The sequence below is a fragment of the Furipterus horrens genome, unplaced genomic scaffold (assembly GCF_987537825.1).
Source record: "Furipterus horrens unplaced genomic scaffold, mFurHor1.1.pri manual_scaffold_17, whole genome shotgun sequence".
Classification (NCBI taxonomy): Eukaryota; Metazoa; Chordata; class Mammalia; order Chiroptera; family Furipteridae; genus Furipterus; species Furipterus horrens.
The window spans coordinates 83,994,260-84,014,787 of NW_028327187.1; the positions used below are offsets into that span (position 1 = coordinate 83,994,260).

Genomic DNA, 20,528 nt, shown 5'->3' on the forward strand with positions numbered 1-20,528 from the left:
TAAACTTGATTTGCTGAGCCACCGCCCCCATGAACACACCCCACATCTCTTTCAAATGTGGAGTTGATTTTTGTATCTCATGATGTAGTTCAGTGGTCAAACTCTTCCTGTCCCAAACTATAGGACAGATAGGAATGCTGTTTGATTTCCTGCATTTCTGGCCTGGTGATCCATGATGTTCTGAGATAAAAGCTGAGGACCAGGGCATTGGCTTTAAAAAATATTGCCACCAATTCAGAGTAACTGAAAACTTGATTTCCTGGACATCGTACTGCATCTTTCTGTTTCTACTTATACCCTTCAATCAGTTTTTTTAAAAATTAATTATTCATACCCTTTAAGACTCCTGTATGTAAAAGAAATTGCCTAACGACGACACTACTGTTCCTCCACTATTTTTCTTGAGCCCCTCACCACTCTTCACTCTCCATCCTTACCCTGACTGCTCCTCCCCTCTGCCCAGCACCTAAGAGCAGGGATCATGCCACAGGGTGATGAGCAGTGGTGCAGTCTAGCTTGGCCTTCTGTTACTAGGATTTGCCTTTGGAGAAGGTTCGTTGGATGCTTGCTAACATGTAAGGGGTCTGGGGTGCATCAGTGGCTGAGTGAATCCCCCATTTCCTGTAGTACTCCACCAGCAGGGTAGTCTTGAGTGTGGCAGGCCTCCAGGTGGATTTTCAAGGCCTTCTCATTATCATCTGATAGGTGGACCAAGGGTTCCCCAGTGATGTCATCTTTCATGGGCTCTTTTGGGGGTTTGAACTCCTCTTGGTAGGAATGGCCACTCAAAGGGTGAATCAGTCTTCCTGTGATTCTCAGCATTAACAGGGAGTCTGGGATGTGGAATTCAATCACAGGATTAAGCTTCTCTAGCCTCTCCTCCATGAGGTTGTCAAGCATTTCTGCCTGCCTCACAGTCCAAGGGAAGCCACCTAGAAGTAAAACATCTTTGCATGGAGAGGTGTCCAAATTCTTCTCAAGAAGTTCCACTACCATTTCATTGCTCACCAGTTCCTGGCATCCATAGTTGCCTTCAGCTTTTTTCACAGCTTTGAGCCAGAAGCCACCATGGCCCTCAGGAGTTCCCCAGTAGCCGAATGGTAGGCGCAAATGTTTGGCCAATTTGGGTGCCTGGGTACCCTTGCTGGCCCTGGGCAGCCCCCGCAGCATGGCCTGGATGCCTTTAGGATTCTCTGGAGTGGGTTCAGCTATGGGCACATTGGGATTCATGGCCCCCAAACCCTCTCACCACTATTCATGTCTTATTTGATTACTTTCTTTAATATTGCAATTCTTTACTGAAATTAAACATCATAAGTTGGGTTGATAAAACTTTTCTTGCTTCCTGAAGTTTAGTTTTCGTGAATATTAAAATAATTCAAGTAACTGTGGTTTGGGGAGGAAACAGTTCTTGTACAGGAAAAACTATTGTGCTCAATTTCTCTGCAAATAGCTCTGTTAGCTAGATTAACAAACATTGTCACAGAAACAAAGTGTTTTTCAAAAAGCCATAGATCACTGCATTTATATTTACAAAAGCTATAAATAAATAGGTATTTTCCCCTTATTAGGAGGACTTAAACAATGTTTAGACATTAGGCAGTGACAATTCTAAAACATAATGAAACTCTAAGTTAAGGCTTTATGTTAGTTTTGAAACCCATATTCATAGGCTACTTATGTGTGGAACACCTTTGCATTTTGAGGCACAGTAAAATTAAAGCTATTGTCCCTGATATCCAGTTCCCACCACCACCACCACCACCAACAACAACAACAACAAAAAAAAAAGACAAGTTTTTCTTAAAGCACAGGATCATCAAAATAGATTTTGGTTTATCAACACTTAGACAGGAATGGGAAACCCATGTTTGTCCTAGTGTTTGTATGATTAATAGTTCAGACTATGAGGTTATATGTTGATCGATGATGTGGGAAGCAAAGCATAAAAAAATGCCTCTTGCTGATGAATGTTACCAACTGCCTTCAATAACTGCATTTACCACAATATATGAGTATAATAATCTTTTCTTTTTGTTTACTTATTTATAGCTACTCTTCCCTACCTGCACTGGACCATAAGGTCAATAAAGGCATGGTCCTTGATTGCTTGGGTCATGATTGCTCAAAGGTTGGTTGCATGAGAGTCTCCATAGTCTTTGGTGGGTTGGTGGGGAAGCGTGGAGGAAGGGTTTTTCTTCTCAGTCCTGGGCCTTTACTTCAGAAGCCACGCTGTGTTGTAATAATTACTAATTTAAAACTGTGTAACATCTGAAGATGTCTCTATAGGAAACTGAATTTCAAAGCAAACTTATTTATTTCTTGGAAACTTAATGGATGAATTTTTAAAAAGAGAAGCATTTGCTCCTAGCTTTGGAAGCCAGAAAAACAAGAGGCTGAGGGGTTTGCCATTTGCTTCAGTCTCTTATTCTCCTGCAGTTTTGATTTCTATCCAGGGTAACATGACTAAAAGGAACAATTGCATCTCTGAAAATTCCACTGTTCTCCTGGATGAGTAGATTGGTAAAGGGGAGACATATCGTGTGTGTTCTCTACCATTCTGGAGAATTGTTAATAAAGTCTCTGGCAACTTTTCATAATGACTTAATTTTAGAAGTAGAAAGAGCCTTATCTATTAGAGCTATTGGATCTAAGCAGACTATTATATTAAACTCTATTAAGGATAATAATTATTTCCTGGAATTTTGTACAATCAACTCAAATTATATCTTCAAATTGAATCACAAAAATAATCAAAACAGTTGTCAGGACTGGGAAGGGCAAGATATGGAGGTGATGAGGTGCCCACTTAGTGGTACCAGATTTTTGTGCTTGGATCAAGCAATTGCTCAAGTGCTTTTTGAGAAAGCTCTTGGTTGTGATTTTAGAACTTCTCTTCAGCAGGCAAGAATATATATATCAGGGTCTTTGATTTTTTATAACAAATATCTTTATAACCAACACATCAGGAACTGTAGCTTATAGAGCTTTTAAATTGCCAGCTATTGAGGTCCTCAATAATGACCTTAGTCCTGTTGGTCATTTATCTGGCTCCTGTCAGAAGCCTGGCTGAAAATTTTGGTATTTGAGAAAGAAATGTTCTTAAAGAGTATATTATTAATTCTTCAAAAATAATCTCAGTCAGAAACATTAGGAAATGACAGATTGGACCATATTATTTTGCCATCCAACATTCTACCTCCAGAATCTCCCTTATAGAACCAAACTAACATGATGTATTTAGTATTTTCTGAGGGTTACTTATATGTGGAATGCCTTGGCATTTTGGAGAAAAGTGTTAAGGTTATTGTTGCTCTTAGTGGTTCCCCTCCTAATTTCTGCAAAAACCCTGCCACAGGTTCTTCTTAGAGCACAAGAACAACAAAGTAAGTTTTTTTTATTTATCAAGCCTTAGGCTAGAATAGGAAACTCATGTTTATTCTCATGTTTCCCATTTTGTTCTTGTCAGTCAAAAGCACAAAATTTTAAGCTTATTTTGTATGGTTTTCTCCAGATAACTTTTCTTTTTTGCTTGAATATGGCTTTTCTTCTGTCCTTTTTATTACTGTCTTCACTGATGTTTTAACTGGATTTATATTTTTACTTTTAACTCATTTTAATCAGTTGGATAAATATTTAAAGTATGTTTCTAAGGAGAATGAAGATTTTGGATGACCCTACTTCAGTATTTATTAGGATATTTAAGAAACAGGCTGCCCTGGCTGGTGCGGGTCAGTGGATTGAGCACCAACCTGTGAACCAAAGCATCGCCGGTTCGATTCCCAGTCAGGGCACATACCTGGGTTGTGGGCTAGGTCCCTGGTTAGGGCTGCACAAGAGGCAACCACACATCAGTGTTTCTCTCCCTTTCTTTCTCCCTTCTCCTCGCTCTAAAAATAAATACACAAAATCTTTTTAGAAACTTAAAAAAAAATAAAAAGGACTGCTTAGACTTCCTTGAACAGTATTTTTTCTTAATGACTATGAAGTAACCCTTTATTATCTAAACAAAATAGAAATTACCAAAAGAAATATTAGGGTAATTTTTGTGGTACTAAGTGAGACTTCTATTCACTTAACCCCTTGTATCATTAAAGTCTATAACATATATGTCCATTTATAAGACTTGGAGCACCATTTGAGTATTTTCCAGGAATATAGACTTCAGTTGCAAATTTGCTTTTTATGACATAGCTCCTGTCTGCAATGTTCAAGAATGTGACACCACCCCCGTTCCCAATTATTTTATTATTTCTTTGGGGAAATGCAATTAGATTATTCTGGTGACTGCATGTTGGCATAGCTCATGTGACCAGGTCTCCAGGATGGAGGACCAGGCCTAGTATTTTTGTTTTGATTTGTCCTGGGCAGCCCTTATCCTTTTGATCAGACTTCTGCCTTTATCTGGAAGCCAACTGACTTTAGGATGGGGTAGTTTCCCCTTTGCAAAACAGCAAGGAACTGGAATTACACAGAAAAAAAGAGAAATTAAGAAAAATGAAATTATTATCAAAGTAGCCCCAAATAGGGTTTTAAAGATACTTGGGAATTATTTGTCTGTTGGTTATCAGAATCATCTCTTCTTGTTTGTGTGTAAGTCAGTAAGACCTCCAATTTGCTGCTGGATATTTGAAACCAGAAGAGTGAGTGCCTTCATGATATATAGGCTTAGAATCCTCACAGTTGTATATTTCAAGGTTTTTTTTTTTTTTTTTAATGAGTCAGTGGGGAGTTTGAAAGCAGATTTGGGCAAGGTAATTACGTCTCCTCTGTGCTTCCTTAGCACTTGCTTCTACTGCAGCACTTCTATTCTGTGCTAGAGCTACTTATCTTACAGAGCAGGATCCTGCCTTAATTATCTCAGGGCTCTCAGCATCTAGTGATCAAGTAATTCAGGCAACAGGGAGCCCTTTGTTGGTTGATTTTCATTTGTTATGAGCTTAGGGACTCTGAAACAAAGCACATCTTTACCAGATGTTATTGGAAGGCAGAGCCCTCTAAGCTTCTGCAAACATTCACTTTGCCAGTTAGCCACTGAAAGATGTATTGTGTATCCAGTTCTATATATATGAGTGCTGGTTTAGGAGTCTGAAGTCTAAAGTCTGAGTCACTGCTTCACACTTCCAGTACCTATTTGTACTTAAGCAGATCATTTACTATCTCTGGATTCCAGCATCCTGATTTCCAAAAGAAGACTAATACGTGTATTGCCTACCATGGAGGGTTTTCACCAAGAATAAAATTAAGAAGTGTGTATAAAGATTTCTCAAGGCTGAAAAATACACTTTATGTGACATTTGTCACTTTTTTAAAGTTTTATTTTTAAAAGATTTTGTTTATTTTTAGAGAGAGGGAAAGGGAGGGAGAAAGAAAGGGAGGGAAACATCAATGTGAGAAACATTGATTGGTTGCCTCTCCTATGTGCCCTGTCCGGGGACTAAACCCACAACCCAAGCATGTGCTCTGACTGGGAATTGAACCAATGACCTTTTGCTTTGCGGGATGATGCCCAACCAACTGACCCACACTGGTCATGACACATTTGTCAGGCTTAACTAACCAAAAATGATGTCACCTTCACAAAATTTTGTTTAGATCTAGAACTTAACCTTATATCACTGGACTCATATTTTAATTTTAGGAGCAATGGATAATAACATAGTTATTAAAATATTGTGACCATTTCCAGGAGCTAACTACACTTGACTCATTACAGAGAACAAATTGTTTAGTCAAATTACATTTTTGTTTTTATTGTATCCTCACATGGAAGAAGGGGCCAGGGATCTCTCTGGAACTTTTTATAAAGCACTAATCCAATTCATGAGGGCTGCATCTTTGTGACTTTTAAGTAACTTCCAAAGGCCCAATCTCCTACACCATCAACTTTGAGGGTTAGGATTTCAACATATGAATTCGGAGGGGGGACACATTAAGACCATAGAAATCAGTATTTTAAAATATAACAGAAATTTTTTCAGCATTTTTTCTTCCATTGACTATATATACTGGTTTCTCCTTTTGTTCTTGAAACCAGTTTTTTACTATTCTACTAGTTCTCAGTGAAGCAGTCAAATATCTTTGACTTTTGCTTACTATTTATTTTATGAGACTCTTTTAAACTCTTTGAAATTCATACTTTGACAAAAAGAGAACCTAGAAATAATTTATACTGTGGTTAATCTCCAGCCATCCCTCACATAAATTTAGTCCATGATGTACCTGAAACCATATACAATTAAACTTTAAAAATTACACTGTTGTTAATAACAGTAATTTTGAGATAATATTAAAGAATTTTATCTTTATTGACTCTTTGATGATAGGTAGGTTTGTTTAGAGGATGAGAAGAAAGTAGATTAAACCTGGAAATGTAATCCAAGTGAAAAATTTTGTGACGGTGAAAGGTGGAGTGATTGCATCTACCACAATGTCTGATTATATAGTAGTTGCTCAATTAATAATTTGCTTAATGAATGAATTTCTTTCAACACATTTATCTTTGAATTTGCCGATTCTCTCTTCAACTATGTACAGTCTGTTGTTGAACTTAAAAATAAAATAAAATTTTAAGATCACGTTTTTCTGTTCAAGTGTTTCTATTGATTCTTTCTAAAATTATAATCTTAGATCCCCGCATTACTCTTCATAACCCTTTCTCTGATTCATTTCTTGCCATAGCACTTACCACATGCTTTTTGTATGTTATTTACTTATTTTGTTTCTTCCCTTACTAGAATGTAAAGGAGTTCCATGAGAGTAGGAATTTCCATTTGCTTTATTCACTTATCTATATCCCCAAAGACTAGAACAATGCCTGGGATATAGTAGGAGATCAAAAATATTTGTTGAATAAGTCTGTGGTCCATAAGAGTATAAGAATGATTAAACCTGTCATATCAGATGGTGGAGGGAGGAGCTTGTAGAGCATAATATGAAGTAAGATTGGGGGGGCATTTATTATGGCCAGATTATAGAGAGTAGACTATTTTGACATGAGTTTTAGGGGATCTATACAATTGGCACCAGAGCAAAATTTTACCTATAATTCACTTGTCATCTGGGAGGCATCAGGAAATAGCATAAATAACTCTGGTTTTGGAATTGAAATATATGAATTTGAATCCTAGTTCTCAGTTTATGTGGCCAGTCCAGTTTTGTGACCTTGGGCAAGTTATTAGAAGATCTAGTTTTCTTAACTGTAAGGTAGTGTTAATAATCCCTACTTTATAATGTTTAAGAGATAATGTTGTAAAGGAAAACCCTTAGTACAGAGTGGGTATTCAATAAGTATTCTTTATCCTGCACCGATTGATTTAAAACTGTTACCTCTTAACATGTTAAAATGTACTTTTTCTGTTTGGGACACATTACTTAGAATAACAGGAAGAAGCAAAAACATTGGGGTAGTATATTTTAACTGTTTTAGAAGAAACTACTGAACGAGTAAATATGAAAAGGAAGATACTATATTTGGATTTTCACAGTCATAAAAAAAAACAAAAAAAACCCACAGAAATAACCAGTAACTTTTCACTTCTTCAAAATGGTTTGAAAACTTGAGTTCATTACAGGAAAGAGAAAAATTCCCTTATTATACCAGAGTCACTAATAATATGGCTTCCAAAAGTACCACACCAAAGGGAAGCCACTGGGCTCTGGGGGAGAATTGGGCCTTTCCTGAGTGGTCAGGTTCTCATGGATGTTCCCTTCTGGGGAGGAATCCCACATTGACACGGACCTGGAACACTAACATGACCCTCTGCACATAATTTTTTAAAAGATTTATTTATTTATTTTTAGAGGGGAGAGAGGGAAAAAGAGAAGAAGAGAAACAGTGACCAGTTGCCTCTTGTATGCGCCCTGACCAGAGATCAAACCTGCAACCCACACATGTGCCCTGACCGGGAATTGAACCAGCGACCTTTCAGGTCGCAGGCCAGTGGTCCATCCACTGAGCCACACCAGCCGGGGCTGCACATAAATTTTTTTTCTTAAAGATTTTTGAAAATGTACTTTTAGAGGTAGAAGGGAGGGAGAAAGCGGGAGAGAAACATCAGTGTGTGAGAGACACATCAATTGATTGCCTCTTGCACACCCCCAATGGAGGAACCTGGCCTGCAACCCAGGCATTTGCCCTGACTGGGAATCGAACTAGCGACCTCTCAGTTCACAGGCTGGTACTCAATCCAGTGAGTCACACCAGCCAGGGCTGCACATAAACTTTTAATGTTAAATTCTCTACTTGTTAAAGGTCAACCAAGGAAACATTTTCCTGGAGAAGCCTTGTGCATTTTTTGTATAACTGGTTATTAAAGACGTTATCCTTTCTTGCTAATTGAACCGTGGTAAAGGATCATGTGACAGATCTGTTTTAGAATTAGGATTAAGCAAACATTTATTTCTCTTAACTGGTTTATTTTCTTTTATCAAAATGCTGCAAATCAAATGGCACACAATGTTTTCTTTTTATTTCAGTTGTCACAAAACCCAGAACACCTTGTCATGCTTGACTACAGTAACAGAAAGTTGAGGAGGATCGTTTAACACCTCCTCTTTATAGCTTAGTATTAATGGTTTCTATTTTAACTGGCATGCTTGCTGTATGGTACTGTAAAGACCTTACAAAACAACCAGACTGTATCTGAGACTGATCCTTAGAATTTAGATTCTAAATTCTAAACCAGATCTGTCACATGAGCCCTTATAAGATGCACAACACACAAGTGAACAGCAGTGAACATGCATGAACTGCTATGTTTTGAACATGGATAACTCTCCAAAACATAATATCGAAAAAAGAGAGATGCAGAAAAATCCATCCAGTAAATATTGTGGACAGTGCTACTTGTCACCCAGTATCTGCTTTGTATTTTTTCTACAGTAATGAAATTTTAGAAGGAGAGATGGTTTTCTAGAAAGAAGACTTTTTTTTCTAGCCTCTCTTGCAGCCAGATATGACCATGTAACCAGACCCTCGCCAGTGGGGTGTGAGTGGAAGTAGTGTGTGCACTTTAGAGGCCGTCCACATAAGGGGAAGGGAAGAGCCCTTCCTTATTCTGTTCTCCTTTCTCTCTCCCTGAAATGTAGGCCTGATGGTGAGGGCAATGCCCTGTGGATGGTAGAGCAGTAAGACAGGGGGACCATCATTTTGTCTCAGGAATATTTATGCTCTCTCACATGAGAGAAAAATAAACTGCTGTCTCATTTAAGTCACTATTATTTTGGTCTTTGTTCCAGCAGCTAAAATCTTTTTCCTAATTCTATATGATACTATTTATATACTAAAAGAAGCAAAAGAATATTATATATTTTTGGATATATACATATATTTTGTAAACCTTGGACTGGATATAGACTACAATGAATGATGGTTGTCTTAGAGGCAGAAGGGAGGGGAAGAATACAGCCTGTTCTTTCTCTATCCACTAAGCCATAAGGGATTCTCTCTCTTCTGTGTATAGTGCTCAGTCAACCACAGCCAAGTAGGACAGTTAATTCAGTAATGAGTGATGAAGCGTCTGTATGTTTGAGATTTTTGTGATTGACTTATGCCAAGCTGTTTTCTGATGGCTTTTAACAAGTGACTTTTACCCCTGTTTGAAGTGACTGGATTAGTATAAAATATTGGTATTATCTGGTCACCCTTAAAACAGACACGGAGGACACAGCTATAGTTGTCATTACAGGAGTGAGCTGTGAAGTAGAACTGGGAAAACAGACGCTTCTACAGTTTGATGTTAAGACCTGTGGCACAGGTGTTGCTAGAGAAGGCTTACAGGCTGCAAGACCCACACAGCACGTACCTTGGCCCAGACTCTAGCAATGACATTGTCAGCCCCTAAGCTGAAATTGTCAGCGGCCTGAGTGACTCTCTCAGGGCTAGGCTCATGTTAATCAGGCTCAGAGAGCCCAAACCTAAACCAGCATGCAAGTTTATTAATGTAGGGTAAGAGAGTTGACTGTTAGGCATAACAGAATGTATCTTTAGGTAGAGGAGAGCGTTTTCTCTGTGTAGACAAGTAGTAGGGAACCCTGAATTGTCATCAGAAGATTGCTTAGAGAGGACAATAAGAACAGAGGCAATTGGTTATGATATGCTCATATATAGATTGGAAAAGGCTGATGGGTTCATCGCCTTGGTAGGGATAGCTTTGTCCCTGCTCCACTGTTGGCCCAGGTAAGGCACTTTATCCTTTCCGTCAGCCAGTGGTCGCATGGATGGTCTCACCATCTGACTTTTGGAGGTTTGCTTTTCTTCCTCTTTTTCACAGTATTTTTTCCAAGCTGATACTATAGAATGGACTGGATTTCCCCTAAATGAATCTCAGGTATGTTCCAGGTGGGCCACTTGCACTTTGGAGATTCCCAGGCTCTTCAGGGCACACAAATAACTAATCCCCTAGTTTACTCCCACAATCTGACCATCACATCTAACAAATGGTGATTTTTCTGGCTAACTCTGAAGAAAACCTTCATTCTATTACCTTTAAATCTATGGAGGTCCTCACTTCTGCTCCCCTATTCCAGATGCATTCCATGATACTTTTAGTAGTGTTTTTGAACGAGGCTCTTTCCATCACATAGGAGGATTTTTCTGTCTGCCCAGTTGTCCCTTTCACTGAGCTTGCTTAAACATGGAGTTACTGAAGGGCCAGTCCTTGTTCTGATAACTTTCTTTTACTTGCTGATCTATGGTTTCACATATAATTTTTACACTGCTGGCTTACAGGCCTTTATTTTAGGTTCTGTATGTAATTTCTGTAGTAGTCTTGAAACTCACTACTTTTGAACAAAAAATTTTTATAAGCTAATACACCATAGTACAGAATTTAAAAGTTCCAGAAAACAACTGAAAAATTGGCCTCCCTTTGTCCCTGGACTGAAATGTGTCCCATTCTCTTCCTTGGAAGCAAATACTGTCATCATTTGGGCCATTTCCCCTGAATGTACTATGCTGTGAAATGCTTGTATGTGATGACATAGCACCTTCCGTTTTTAATGCCAACTTTGCCACTGGACATTCTCACTTCTGTAAATGGTATCCACATGTTACCAGTTACTTAAGCTGAAAGCCTTGGTGTGTTTTTACTTCTCTTTGTTCTTTTCCTCATTCATATCTTAGTCACCATATTCTATGAATTTATCCACAGTGTATTTTGCAGCAGACCTTTCCTTTCTGTGACACTAAATTGCTGTCAGCCCCCAGCTAGATGGTGACGTGACCTTCCTACCCACACAGCATTCGACTGCCTGATGACTTGCTGAGAACTGTGCACCCCCACTGCTGTATGTAATACAGCTAGGAGAATGATCAGTGAGTTCTGTACACAACACTTTTTTTTTCTTTTCTACAATTCAACTTCAATTGGATTATGGACTCTCAGGGGACAGGAATCACTGTGTGCTGTATGTGGTATATCCCCGTTAGTGCTTTACATAGTCATATACATAGAGTGCGTTCTCAACATATATTTTTCACATGATGAGATGAACACGGTTTTTTTGTTAGTTTAAGTCAAGGGTCCCCAACCTCTGGGCTGCAGATGGGTACTGGTCCTGGGCCACACAGCAGGAGGTAAACTTGAGTGTAATGCACTTGAATCATCCTGAAACAATCCCCCTGCTCCCCAGCCCCTAGTCCATGGAAAAATTGTCTTCCACAAAACCAGTCCATGGTGCCAAAAAGGTTGGGGACTGCTGGTTTAAGTAATCAAAGTGGGTACATTTTATTTTTAAAAATTTGGGGAAATAACTGGCAGAGAATATAATGGCAAGAAGATGGTAGTTTATCAATTTCTTTTCATTGAAACCTTCTCTTTTCTTGCTCTGTAATATTGTGCCACTGTCCTACTCTAGGGCCTTCTACATACTACCTGTGCTCCTTCCCTTCTTTATTTTCTTCCTTAGTACTTATAAAGTCCTATGTAATTTATTTATCTTGCTTTTAAAACATTATTTCCTCTACTAGAAAATAAGCCCTATAAGATTAGGATTTTTGTCACTCTGTTGACCACTGTATTCCCAGTGCCTGGCATGTGGTAAAGTGCTCAATAAATATTTGTTGAATGTGTAATTGTTACCGAACAGCAACTGGGGTCCTGCTACCCACCACCACCCTCTAGGGAAAATTACAGAGGCAAAGATTTGGTGATAAAGGAAAGGAATCTTGATTCAAAAAGTTCACAATTTTAAAATAACAGCTTTCCACATGCATTAGTCACTTAAGCCTATCATTAAGGCTAAACTCTTTAATACCTGAATTCTATCATTCAGCCTGTTAGTTTTAATTATCTTATTTCTATAGGGTTAATTTACAAACTAAAACAACGTAAGATACAAATGCTACCCAATTTTGAGAGAGTGGCAGGCTTCTGACTCAGAGATGGTCCCTCTAGAACACCCAAAGAAGAATAACCCTGCCGCCCTCTGCCAGGCCAGCCCAACCCTAGACTGTTTCTGGAGTTCCTTCCCAACCAAAATACCACCTGTCGCGAAACACAGGCAGCTACAGCATGATCATCCAGGCATCCCTGAGGAAGAAGAGAGCCTGAGAGCCAGAGAGCCAGAGCCAGCCAGGGCCACCCAGTGACACCCAGAGCCCCCCAGAGCCCAAGAGTGCTTCTTTTATTTCACATCTCCTCACCCATAATTCCATGGGAGGCATTCAGTTTCTCAGCCAGTCCTATCCTAGGCTGTTTACCATTGCCTTGGGCAACCTCCTCCTATGGCCCCTCCCGACTCCTTCCAAGTGATCTGATTGACTCTATCATAACCTGGTGAGGTACAAATTGTGTGTTGTTGTCTTTAAATTGCTCACTCTTACCAATCCTAGGATACTACTGTCTTTGTTTTGTTCAGTGTTACTTAATCAGTGCTTTGAGGTCAGGGACACATGTTTCATCTCCCTGAAAACAAAAGTTTGAGACTGAGTGACTGAGAGGCATGTGGGAGGAAGAAAGACAATCTAGTTGATGATGCTGGAAAAAGACATCTTGGACTGTGCTTTCCAGTGGCTGGCATATTCTCAAAACACTCCTCTTGTACTTTGTTAACCTATTTTGATTACTTTTAATAAAGACAATATGTCCCTTTTTGTTATTCTGAACAGGAAGTATGTCCTTTCTCATGGCTTAATTTCTCCTCGTTTCATGGTTAATATCTCTTTGGATTCCTTTGCTTAGGTGCTGTCATTCTTTTTAAGGAGGTGGTCAGTTAATTGGATTTGAGTTTGAGCCTTAAGTAGATCATTTAGTCTCATAGACACAAATTCTGTTTGTGGCCACATTTTTCCCATCCAGTCAACTAGCCACTGTGAATATATGAGCCTTGGGTCCCTTCTCTTGTGGGCCCAGTCAGGTAGGCCTTAGAATTCATATGGAACTGAGAGGGTGCTGGCTGACTGGTGACCTGGACTTTCTAGTAAGGCTGCCTGGTCACACTGCCTCAGGAGGTGGTCCCCTACTGTAATTGTGCTTATTGGATGTGAACTGGCCATGCTGCTCTGTAGTCAGATAACCAGCTGTAAATGGGTTTCATGTCCTTTGTGAGAGCTTCATTCACTAAGATGGTGTTAGGAAAACCTCAGGACCTTATACACAAAGAGATCAACAGATTATGCTTTGCTGAGGAGTGGAGGCTCTGGTACTATGGATTACAAAGAGTCACTGGAAGACTTTAAACTAGGCAGAGATGTTTATTTTAGAATTGCTGTCATTTTCAGTGGTGTTGAGATATACTGCTGAGGAGTGTGAGATGGGTGCAGGGAAGCTAAGAGGCTGTTAAGAAAAGAAGTTCATATGAGAAGAATTGTTGCCCCTGTGCAGAACTAGATGACTGCCTTGGGGGTAAATGAGATAAGGATAATTCACTGGTATCTGGCTCTCAAAGAGATGTAAAACGGGGAAGGGAAACAATGTTCACAGGGAGGACTGATAGTTACCTACCTCTTGGACTTGCTGACTTAGAGGTGTTAGGGAGATAGATGTCAAGGAGAAATTTGGATGTGGGGTTCTGGAGTGTGGGGGAGAAGACTGTGCTGGAACCACTACTTTAAAGCTTCATGTTGGGTGGAAGACTTTTTAAGAAATGAAAAAATAATTTTATTAAATGTATTGGGGTGATATTGGTTAATAGGATCATATAGGTTTTGTTAGGGATAAAGAAGCCAGTGACTCTCAAACCAGTAGGAGATAATTAACAGATGAATCATGGAAAAGGGGCAAGGAAATGACATTCTGCAGCTCCTCACACATATCTCTGGGATCAAAGGAGGAAGATTGTTGTCACCAAACACAGAGAAATGGGAAGATGTAACTAGACAACTTTGCAAATAAGTTGGAGATAGACCCTTAGTTAATCACACCCTGAGTTACATAGTTAATCGAGTTAGATTGTGAACCCAGATTAACGAGTAGAGAAGAAATGGGGGAGAAGAAGAGGGGAGAGGGAGATAATTGCATTAGTATAAAACCAATTCTCTTTGTCAACTTTGTTCGCACATACCCCTGGCTGGCGGTGCACCCGGCTCTGTAGACTCATGAATAAAAGCCTCACTTTGCTGCTGAAGTCCTGTGTCCTGGTGACTTATTGCGAGCATTTCTCACAGTTTCAAGTGTACATTTCTATGATACATGATCTGTATATTGCACTGTGTGCCCACCACCTAAAGTCAAACCATGTTCCATCACCATATATTAGGCCCCCTCCACACACCCCTCCATCCCCTTACCAGAGGTTATGGAGAAAAGGGAACCCTTATTCACTGCTGGCAAGAAATTTTTTATTGTGGAAAAATTCAAAGGCAAAAGTCAGGACAATAGTATTGTGATATTGTGATTTATCTAAGAAATATGTATTTGGTGACAGCGCTCCTAAAAGGCTGGGAATTTCCTAAGTGATAACAATAAAGGTATATTAATATTCACAATAATCCCCTTTCAACCACACCTGAGTTTATGTGAATGAGGTGACTTTTAGAAAGCACCTAAGAATGGGGAGAGAAGAGACGGGATGGAAATTTAGTTAAGTCACTAATGGCCAATGATTTAATAAATTGTGCCTATGTAATAAAGCCTCCACAAAAACCCCAAATGATGAGGTGGTAACATTTCCAGGTTGATGAACACATGGAGGTGCTGGGAGCGTGTCGTGCTCAAAGAGTACATGGAAGCTTCTCATCCCTTCTCTGTACCTTGCCCTGTGCATCTCTTCCATCTGGTTCTTCCTGAGTTTTATCCTTTTATAATAAACTGGTGATCTAGTATGTAAAATGTTTCTGTGTCCTGTGAGCTGTTCTAACAAATTAATTGAACCAAGGAGGGGGTTGTGGGGGCCTTTCATCTATAGCTGGTTGGTCAGAAACACAGGTAACAATTCTGGCTTTGTGACTGGCATCTGAAGTTGTGAGTGGGGTTGAGTGGAGTGGACAGTCTTGTAGGACTGAGCCCTTAACCTGTGGAATCTCACACTATATCCAGGTAGATAGTGTCAAATTGAGTTGAATCGTAGGACAACCAGCTGGTGTTGTAGAGAATTGCTTTACAGTGTGAAAACACACACACACAAGTATAATAAACCAAACTCTGTGTACCCATGACCCAACTTTGTTAATTACCAGCTTATAGTCAATCTTGTTTTATCTATATCCCCAACAGCTACCCCTTCCCATGACACAAAATCCCAAATTTTATTTGTAAATATTTCATTATTTATCTGCAAAAGATCAGAAGTCTTTTAAAAATATAGCCACAATGCATGATCTCTTCTTGAAAATAACAGTAATTGCATAATATTTGTCAGATATCCAGTGAGTTCACATTTCTCCAACTGACCTTTTTTGGGTTTGATTTAAGATACAAATAAGGTCCCTACAACTGCATTTGGTTGATATATCTGTCTCATAAGTCTATCTTAATCTGTAGGTTTGGGTAGGTAACTTTCAGAGCGTTCCAGATCCTATTTGTGTGAACCTGAATGATAACTCATGCTTGAATCCAAAGAACTAGGTGGTGGAAGATACTGTTGATGTAAGAAATGTTCAAATCTGCAGAGGATTTTTAGAATTTATTTGCACCAAACTTACAACATTGCCAGGAAGCAAGGTCTCCAGTACTCCCAAGAATGACAGTTTTGCAATGTCTTTTAAGCATTCGAAATTAAGAGGGTAGTAAGAAAGATTACATGGAGGTGGAAGAAAGCAAGGTGGGGATTGGATTATAGGATAGTTAACAAAATTATACCTCTTTTGAGGGTGGCTAGCTTCTAAAAAGTGGGATTTCAATGGTGTGTTAACTTAGATGCACAGAAACAATGGACAAGGATTGCTTAAGGCAAAGATAAACCTTTTACTAAAGAAGTTATGTGCCTGGGTGTGACTAGCCACCATGACTTGCCCAGATATGAATTTATAATCAAATCACCCTGCGAAGTTAGTTTTGCTAGGACCCCTTTTTCGTCCACAATAGGATAATGTAGGGATCCTGTTAACTGGAGAAATAATTTTGATTTTTTTCTCCTGAAAGGTATGATGCTTTTAGGAAAGCTTGATAACGTTCCCATATTTGTAGCCTCTGTCACCTGCAGTGAATTCTCTGTACTGCTACTACAATATCTTCTAGACATTAGGCCTGATTATGTGCCTTCTTAGCCCAGAAGTCTCTATGGGGAATATCTGCTCTCAGGAGCTTAACTTAAAAAGACAGCTCATCAATTTCTTTCTACCAGTTTCACTCCTTGACACCCTCTCTCTTTTCTCCCAACATGGGCTATGCTCCAGATATACTGCTGTGGTTAATGTTCACTTTCCCACCTCATGCTGACAGCTTTATCTGTATATAGTTCACACCCCCTTTTCTTTCATCCATAAAAATCTGACTCATCTTGAAAGGCACAACTGAGGAGTCACCTTTCCTGTGAAGTTTTCCTCAGCTACTTTTCCACCTTAAAGAATTACCCAGTCTGTTCAATGTGGCAGCTTTTTATGCCTCTGTTTTGTGGTGCTTGTCACAAGCTGACTGACTTTTTTGTTAGTTATATGTTTCCTGGGCAGGCAGGGGTATGTGTGTGGAATCTCAGGAGGGCAAGTGCTTTGACCTGACCATCACCTTCTCCTTAGCACCCAGCTCAGAGCCCTCCCCTCCTGAAATGCAGAGTGTATGTGTTTGGTACCAACTCTGAGAAGGATGAACACAGATTTTCTTTTTTTATTTTATATTCATTTATTTGATCATTTGTGAGGTTATACATGGGTTCACATGATGGGGGCCATAGGTACCCTTCTCTTTTATATATATATATTTATTCTATTAGAGTTGTCCCAATTTTTCCCCCTTTGCCCTCCTCTGCCCAGCCCACCCCCTGCTGCCACAGTCAATTCTCACACTGTTGTCTATGTCCATGGGTCATATGGGTCATTCATACATGTTCTTTGACTAATCACTTCCCCTTCTTTCCCCCCTCCCCCCCCTCTCCCCTCCCCTCTGGCCACTGTCAGTCTGCATCTTGTTTCCAAGCCTCTGGTTCTATTTTGCTCATTAGTTTATTTTGTTCACTGGATTCCTCTTATAAATGAGATCATATGGTATTTGTCTTTCACTGACTGGCTATTATAACTTCTCTACCATATGTTTTATCAAGTAGGCTGTTAAATGTAATATAGTTTTGAGCTGAGCTGAGTTAAAACCAGAAAGTAATTATGTTTTATTCTGCCCTTATAAACACATAAAAGATTTTGCTAGGTATATGGTATAAAGGATTTATTTTTATGTCATTAATGTTGACTCTGATTGTTGACTTGGGATACTTCCCAGACACCAGTTTCATGACTCAAAAAAAAAAAACTGCAACAAAAACACAAAGCTCTAATCTTTCCAGATACTGTTTTGTTGCCTGCCAAAGCCCAGACATAAATTGGGAGGGGGACGGCATTATGTTCATAATTTAGGGAATTCATGCTTCCATATGTGTGTAATCTGTTAATATGATTTGTAGTCAAATTATAGTTTTGTTTTTTTTTAATTTTCATTCTTTCAGCAACCATTAATTGAGTGATGACCATATTCCAGACATTGTGCTGGGTTCAGTGGAGATTGCAGTCTTGTGGGGAGGACAGATGTACAATAACAGTTATGTGGACAGTGACTGAAGAGAGGAAGGAGTGGTTACCTTTGTGATAGAGGTGCTGCTGTTCCAGCGGCATACTGCAGGTGAATAGGAACTGACCAGGTAGATCATGGGGGATAGAGGTGGGGGGTTGGGAAGGTGGTGAGGGACTGGAAGAAAACCTGATAGCAAGGACAGTGCCAAGAGCAGAGAGGTAGGAAATGGCCTGTTTAGCTATTGTTTTAACTTTTAATAAGAAATATATATTACATACGATATAAAATCTAAATGGCCTAACAATGAAAATTAAGTTCTATCTTTCCTCTGACCCCCAGCCATGAGAGTCCCTTCCCTAGAGACAGCCACTATTATGCATTCTTGTGTAAATCTTTCCACAGAGTTTTGTTGAATTTATAAACCTCAGATAGATTTTCTTTTTATCTCCATGCAAAAGGTAGCATGCTATGCAACTTGTTCTGTGCCTTGCTTTTTTTCAACTAAATGTATTGGGCATGTAGTGTTGCTGTGTTCTTTTTAATATAATGGTTACAGATTCTGTTGTGTGAGGAGACCACAATTTATTTAGCCAATACCCTTTGGAAGAGACATTTAGGCCTTTTATAATAATGTGTTGTTCTCCATCCCATGAAGTACATGGGGATAAGTGAGCTGCAGCCATAGAGAGCAGAGCTGAGGGTTTTAAATATATTCAATTCTTACTTCAGGTTCTGTTAACAGACAAAAAGACATTTGGAAAAATACCAAGTAGAATTTCAAGAAATTAATAATAGTCATTGAAATTACACATTCAACAGATAGGGTAAAGAACTGAAGAGAGAATTGGCAAACTAAGTGACAGATATGAAGCAATTATTCAGGAAGTGGCACAGAGAAGCAGAAGGAAAATATATCTACATGATGAAGTACAATGCAGCATTGAGACCACAGGAACCAGATCCACATGTCAATATGTATGACACTCCCACGCATATTATAGAGTGAAAAAAAGCAAGTTACAGAATAATTCACACCATACGTAATTCAAAATCATACAAAATTAATGTACAAGGTCTGTCCTGAAAAAGTCCATCCATTGTTAATATAATGGGAATGGTTTGCACGACATTGAGCCAAGGAGAGTGGACTGTAATGCGCATGTGTGCACAATGATGACTTCACTGTACTAGTCAGTGGAGGCGGTAGACACTGTTCAATAAACATATGTACTGTGTGACTGTCACATTCAAAATGATGTAGCAGGTAGAACAATGGATGTGCATCAGTTTTTGTGTTAAGCTTGAATATTCTTCCGTGGAAGCTATTCGGATGATTCAGAAGGCTTTTGGGCGATACAATGAGTGCAGCACAAGTAAAAGTGCGGCACAAATGCTTCAAAGATGGTTGAGGATCTTTTGAAAGTGATCTGCGTTCTGGAAGGCCTGCAACAAGCAGAACACCTAGGAATGTTGAATGTATATGGGCTGCAGTCAACAAAGATCAGCAATTGACAGTGTGAGAACTAGGAGCTGATCTGGGGATTCCAAAAACTACTGTGTCTGAGATTTTGATGCAGAATCTTGGCATTAAATGTGTCATGGCTACATTTGTTCCATGGCTTCTACCACTGGAGCAGAAGGAACATCATGCTGCAGTTGTGAATGACTCTGGGAGAATAGTGTGACGTCCCAAGGTGCCTACTTTGAAGGAGACTGATGTGTCATTGTCCTATGTACAGTGTTTCTTGTATCCTGTATCTTCTTCAATAAATGTCTCTGTTTTTTTGTAGTGCATGGATGGATACTTTCTGGACAGACCCTGCTGTATATCTGCAATTAGACTCTAAGGGCATAATAACACCAAATTAAGACTAGTGGATTCCAGGGGGTAGAGTGGGGAGCAGTGGGAGACTTGAGTGGGAAGGGTACAAAGGGTGCTTAGCTTTCTTGGGAATGTGCTGTTGATAAACTTGAGTGATAGCCACAGAGATGTCTGGTAGACCATTATTATCCTGATTAATTCTTATGAAATATATTAAATACCACAGGCATACCTTGGAGACATTGCAGGTTCAGTTCCAGACCACCATAATAAAATAAGTATTGCAATGAAGTCAGTCATAATCTTTTGCTGGTGGAGGGTCTTGTCTTCAATTTGTAAAAAATGCAGTATCTGTGAAGCACAATAAAGTGGAGCACAATAAAGCAAGGTGTGTCTGTATATAAAATGTTATATATAACTTATATACAGATAAAAAATGGAATAAACACCTCTGTATTCACCGTTTCAGCTTAAGAAACAGGTTATTACCAGTACCTTTGAAATCCTCTGTATATTCCTTCCCAATTATGTTATTCTTTATCCCTTATATATACTATACCTATACTTGCAGGTATCTGATGTATTTCATACTGAAGTTTTTAAAAGGG

The 20,528-nt window shown here is 39.2% G+C and overlaps 1 protein-coding gene and 1 pseudogene across 1 annotated transcript in view; one reads left to right on the plus strand and one right to left on the minus strand.

Annotated features, from left to right (window-relative positions):
- The window catches only part of SLC9A7 (solute carrier family 9 member A7), a 174,611-nt gene that overhangs the window by 46,908 nt on the left and 107,175 nt on the right, over window positions 1-20,528 (plus strand). The gene's annotated exons all lie outside the window — the stretch shown is intronic.
- On the minus strand, window positions 731-1,230 carry LOC149991504 (adenylate kinase 2, mitochondrial-like; annotated as a pseudogene).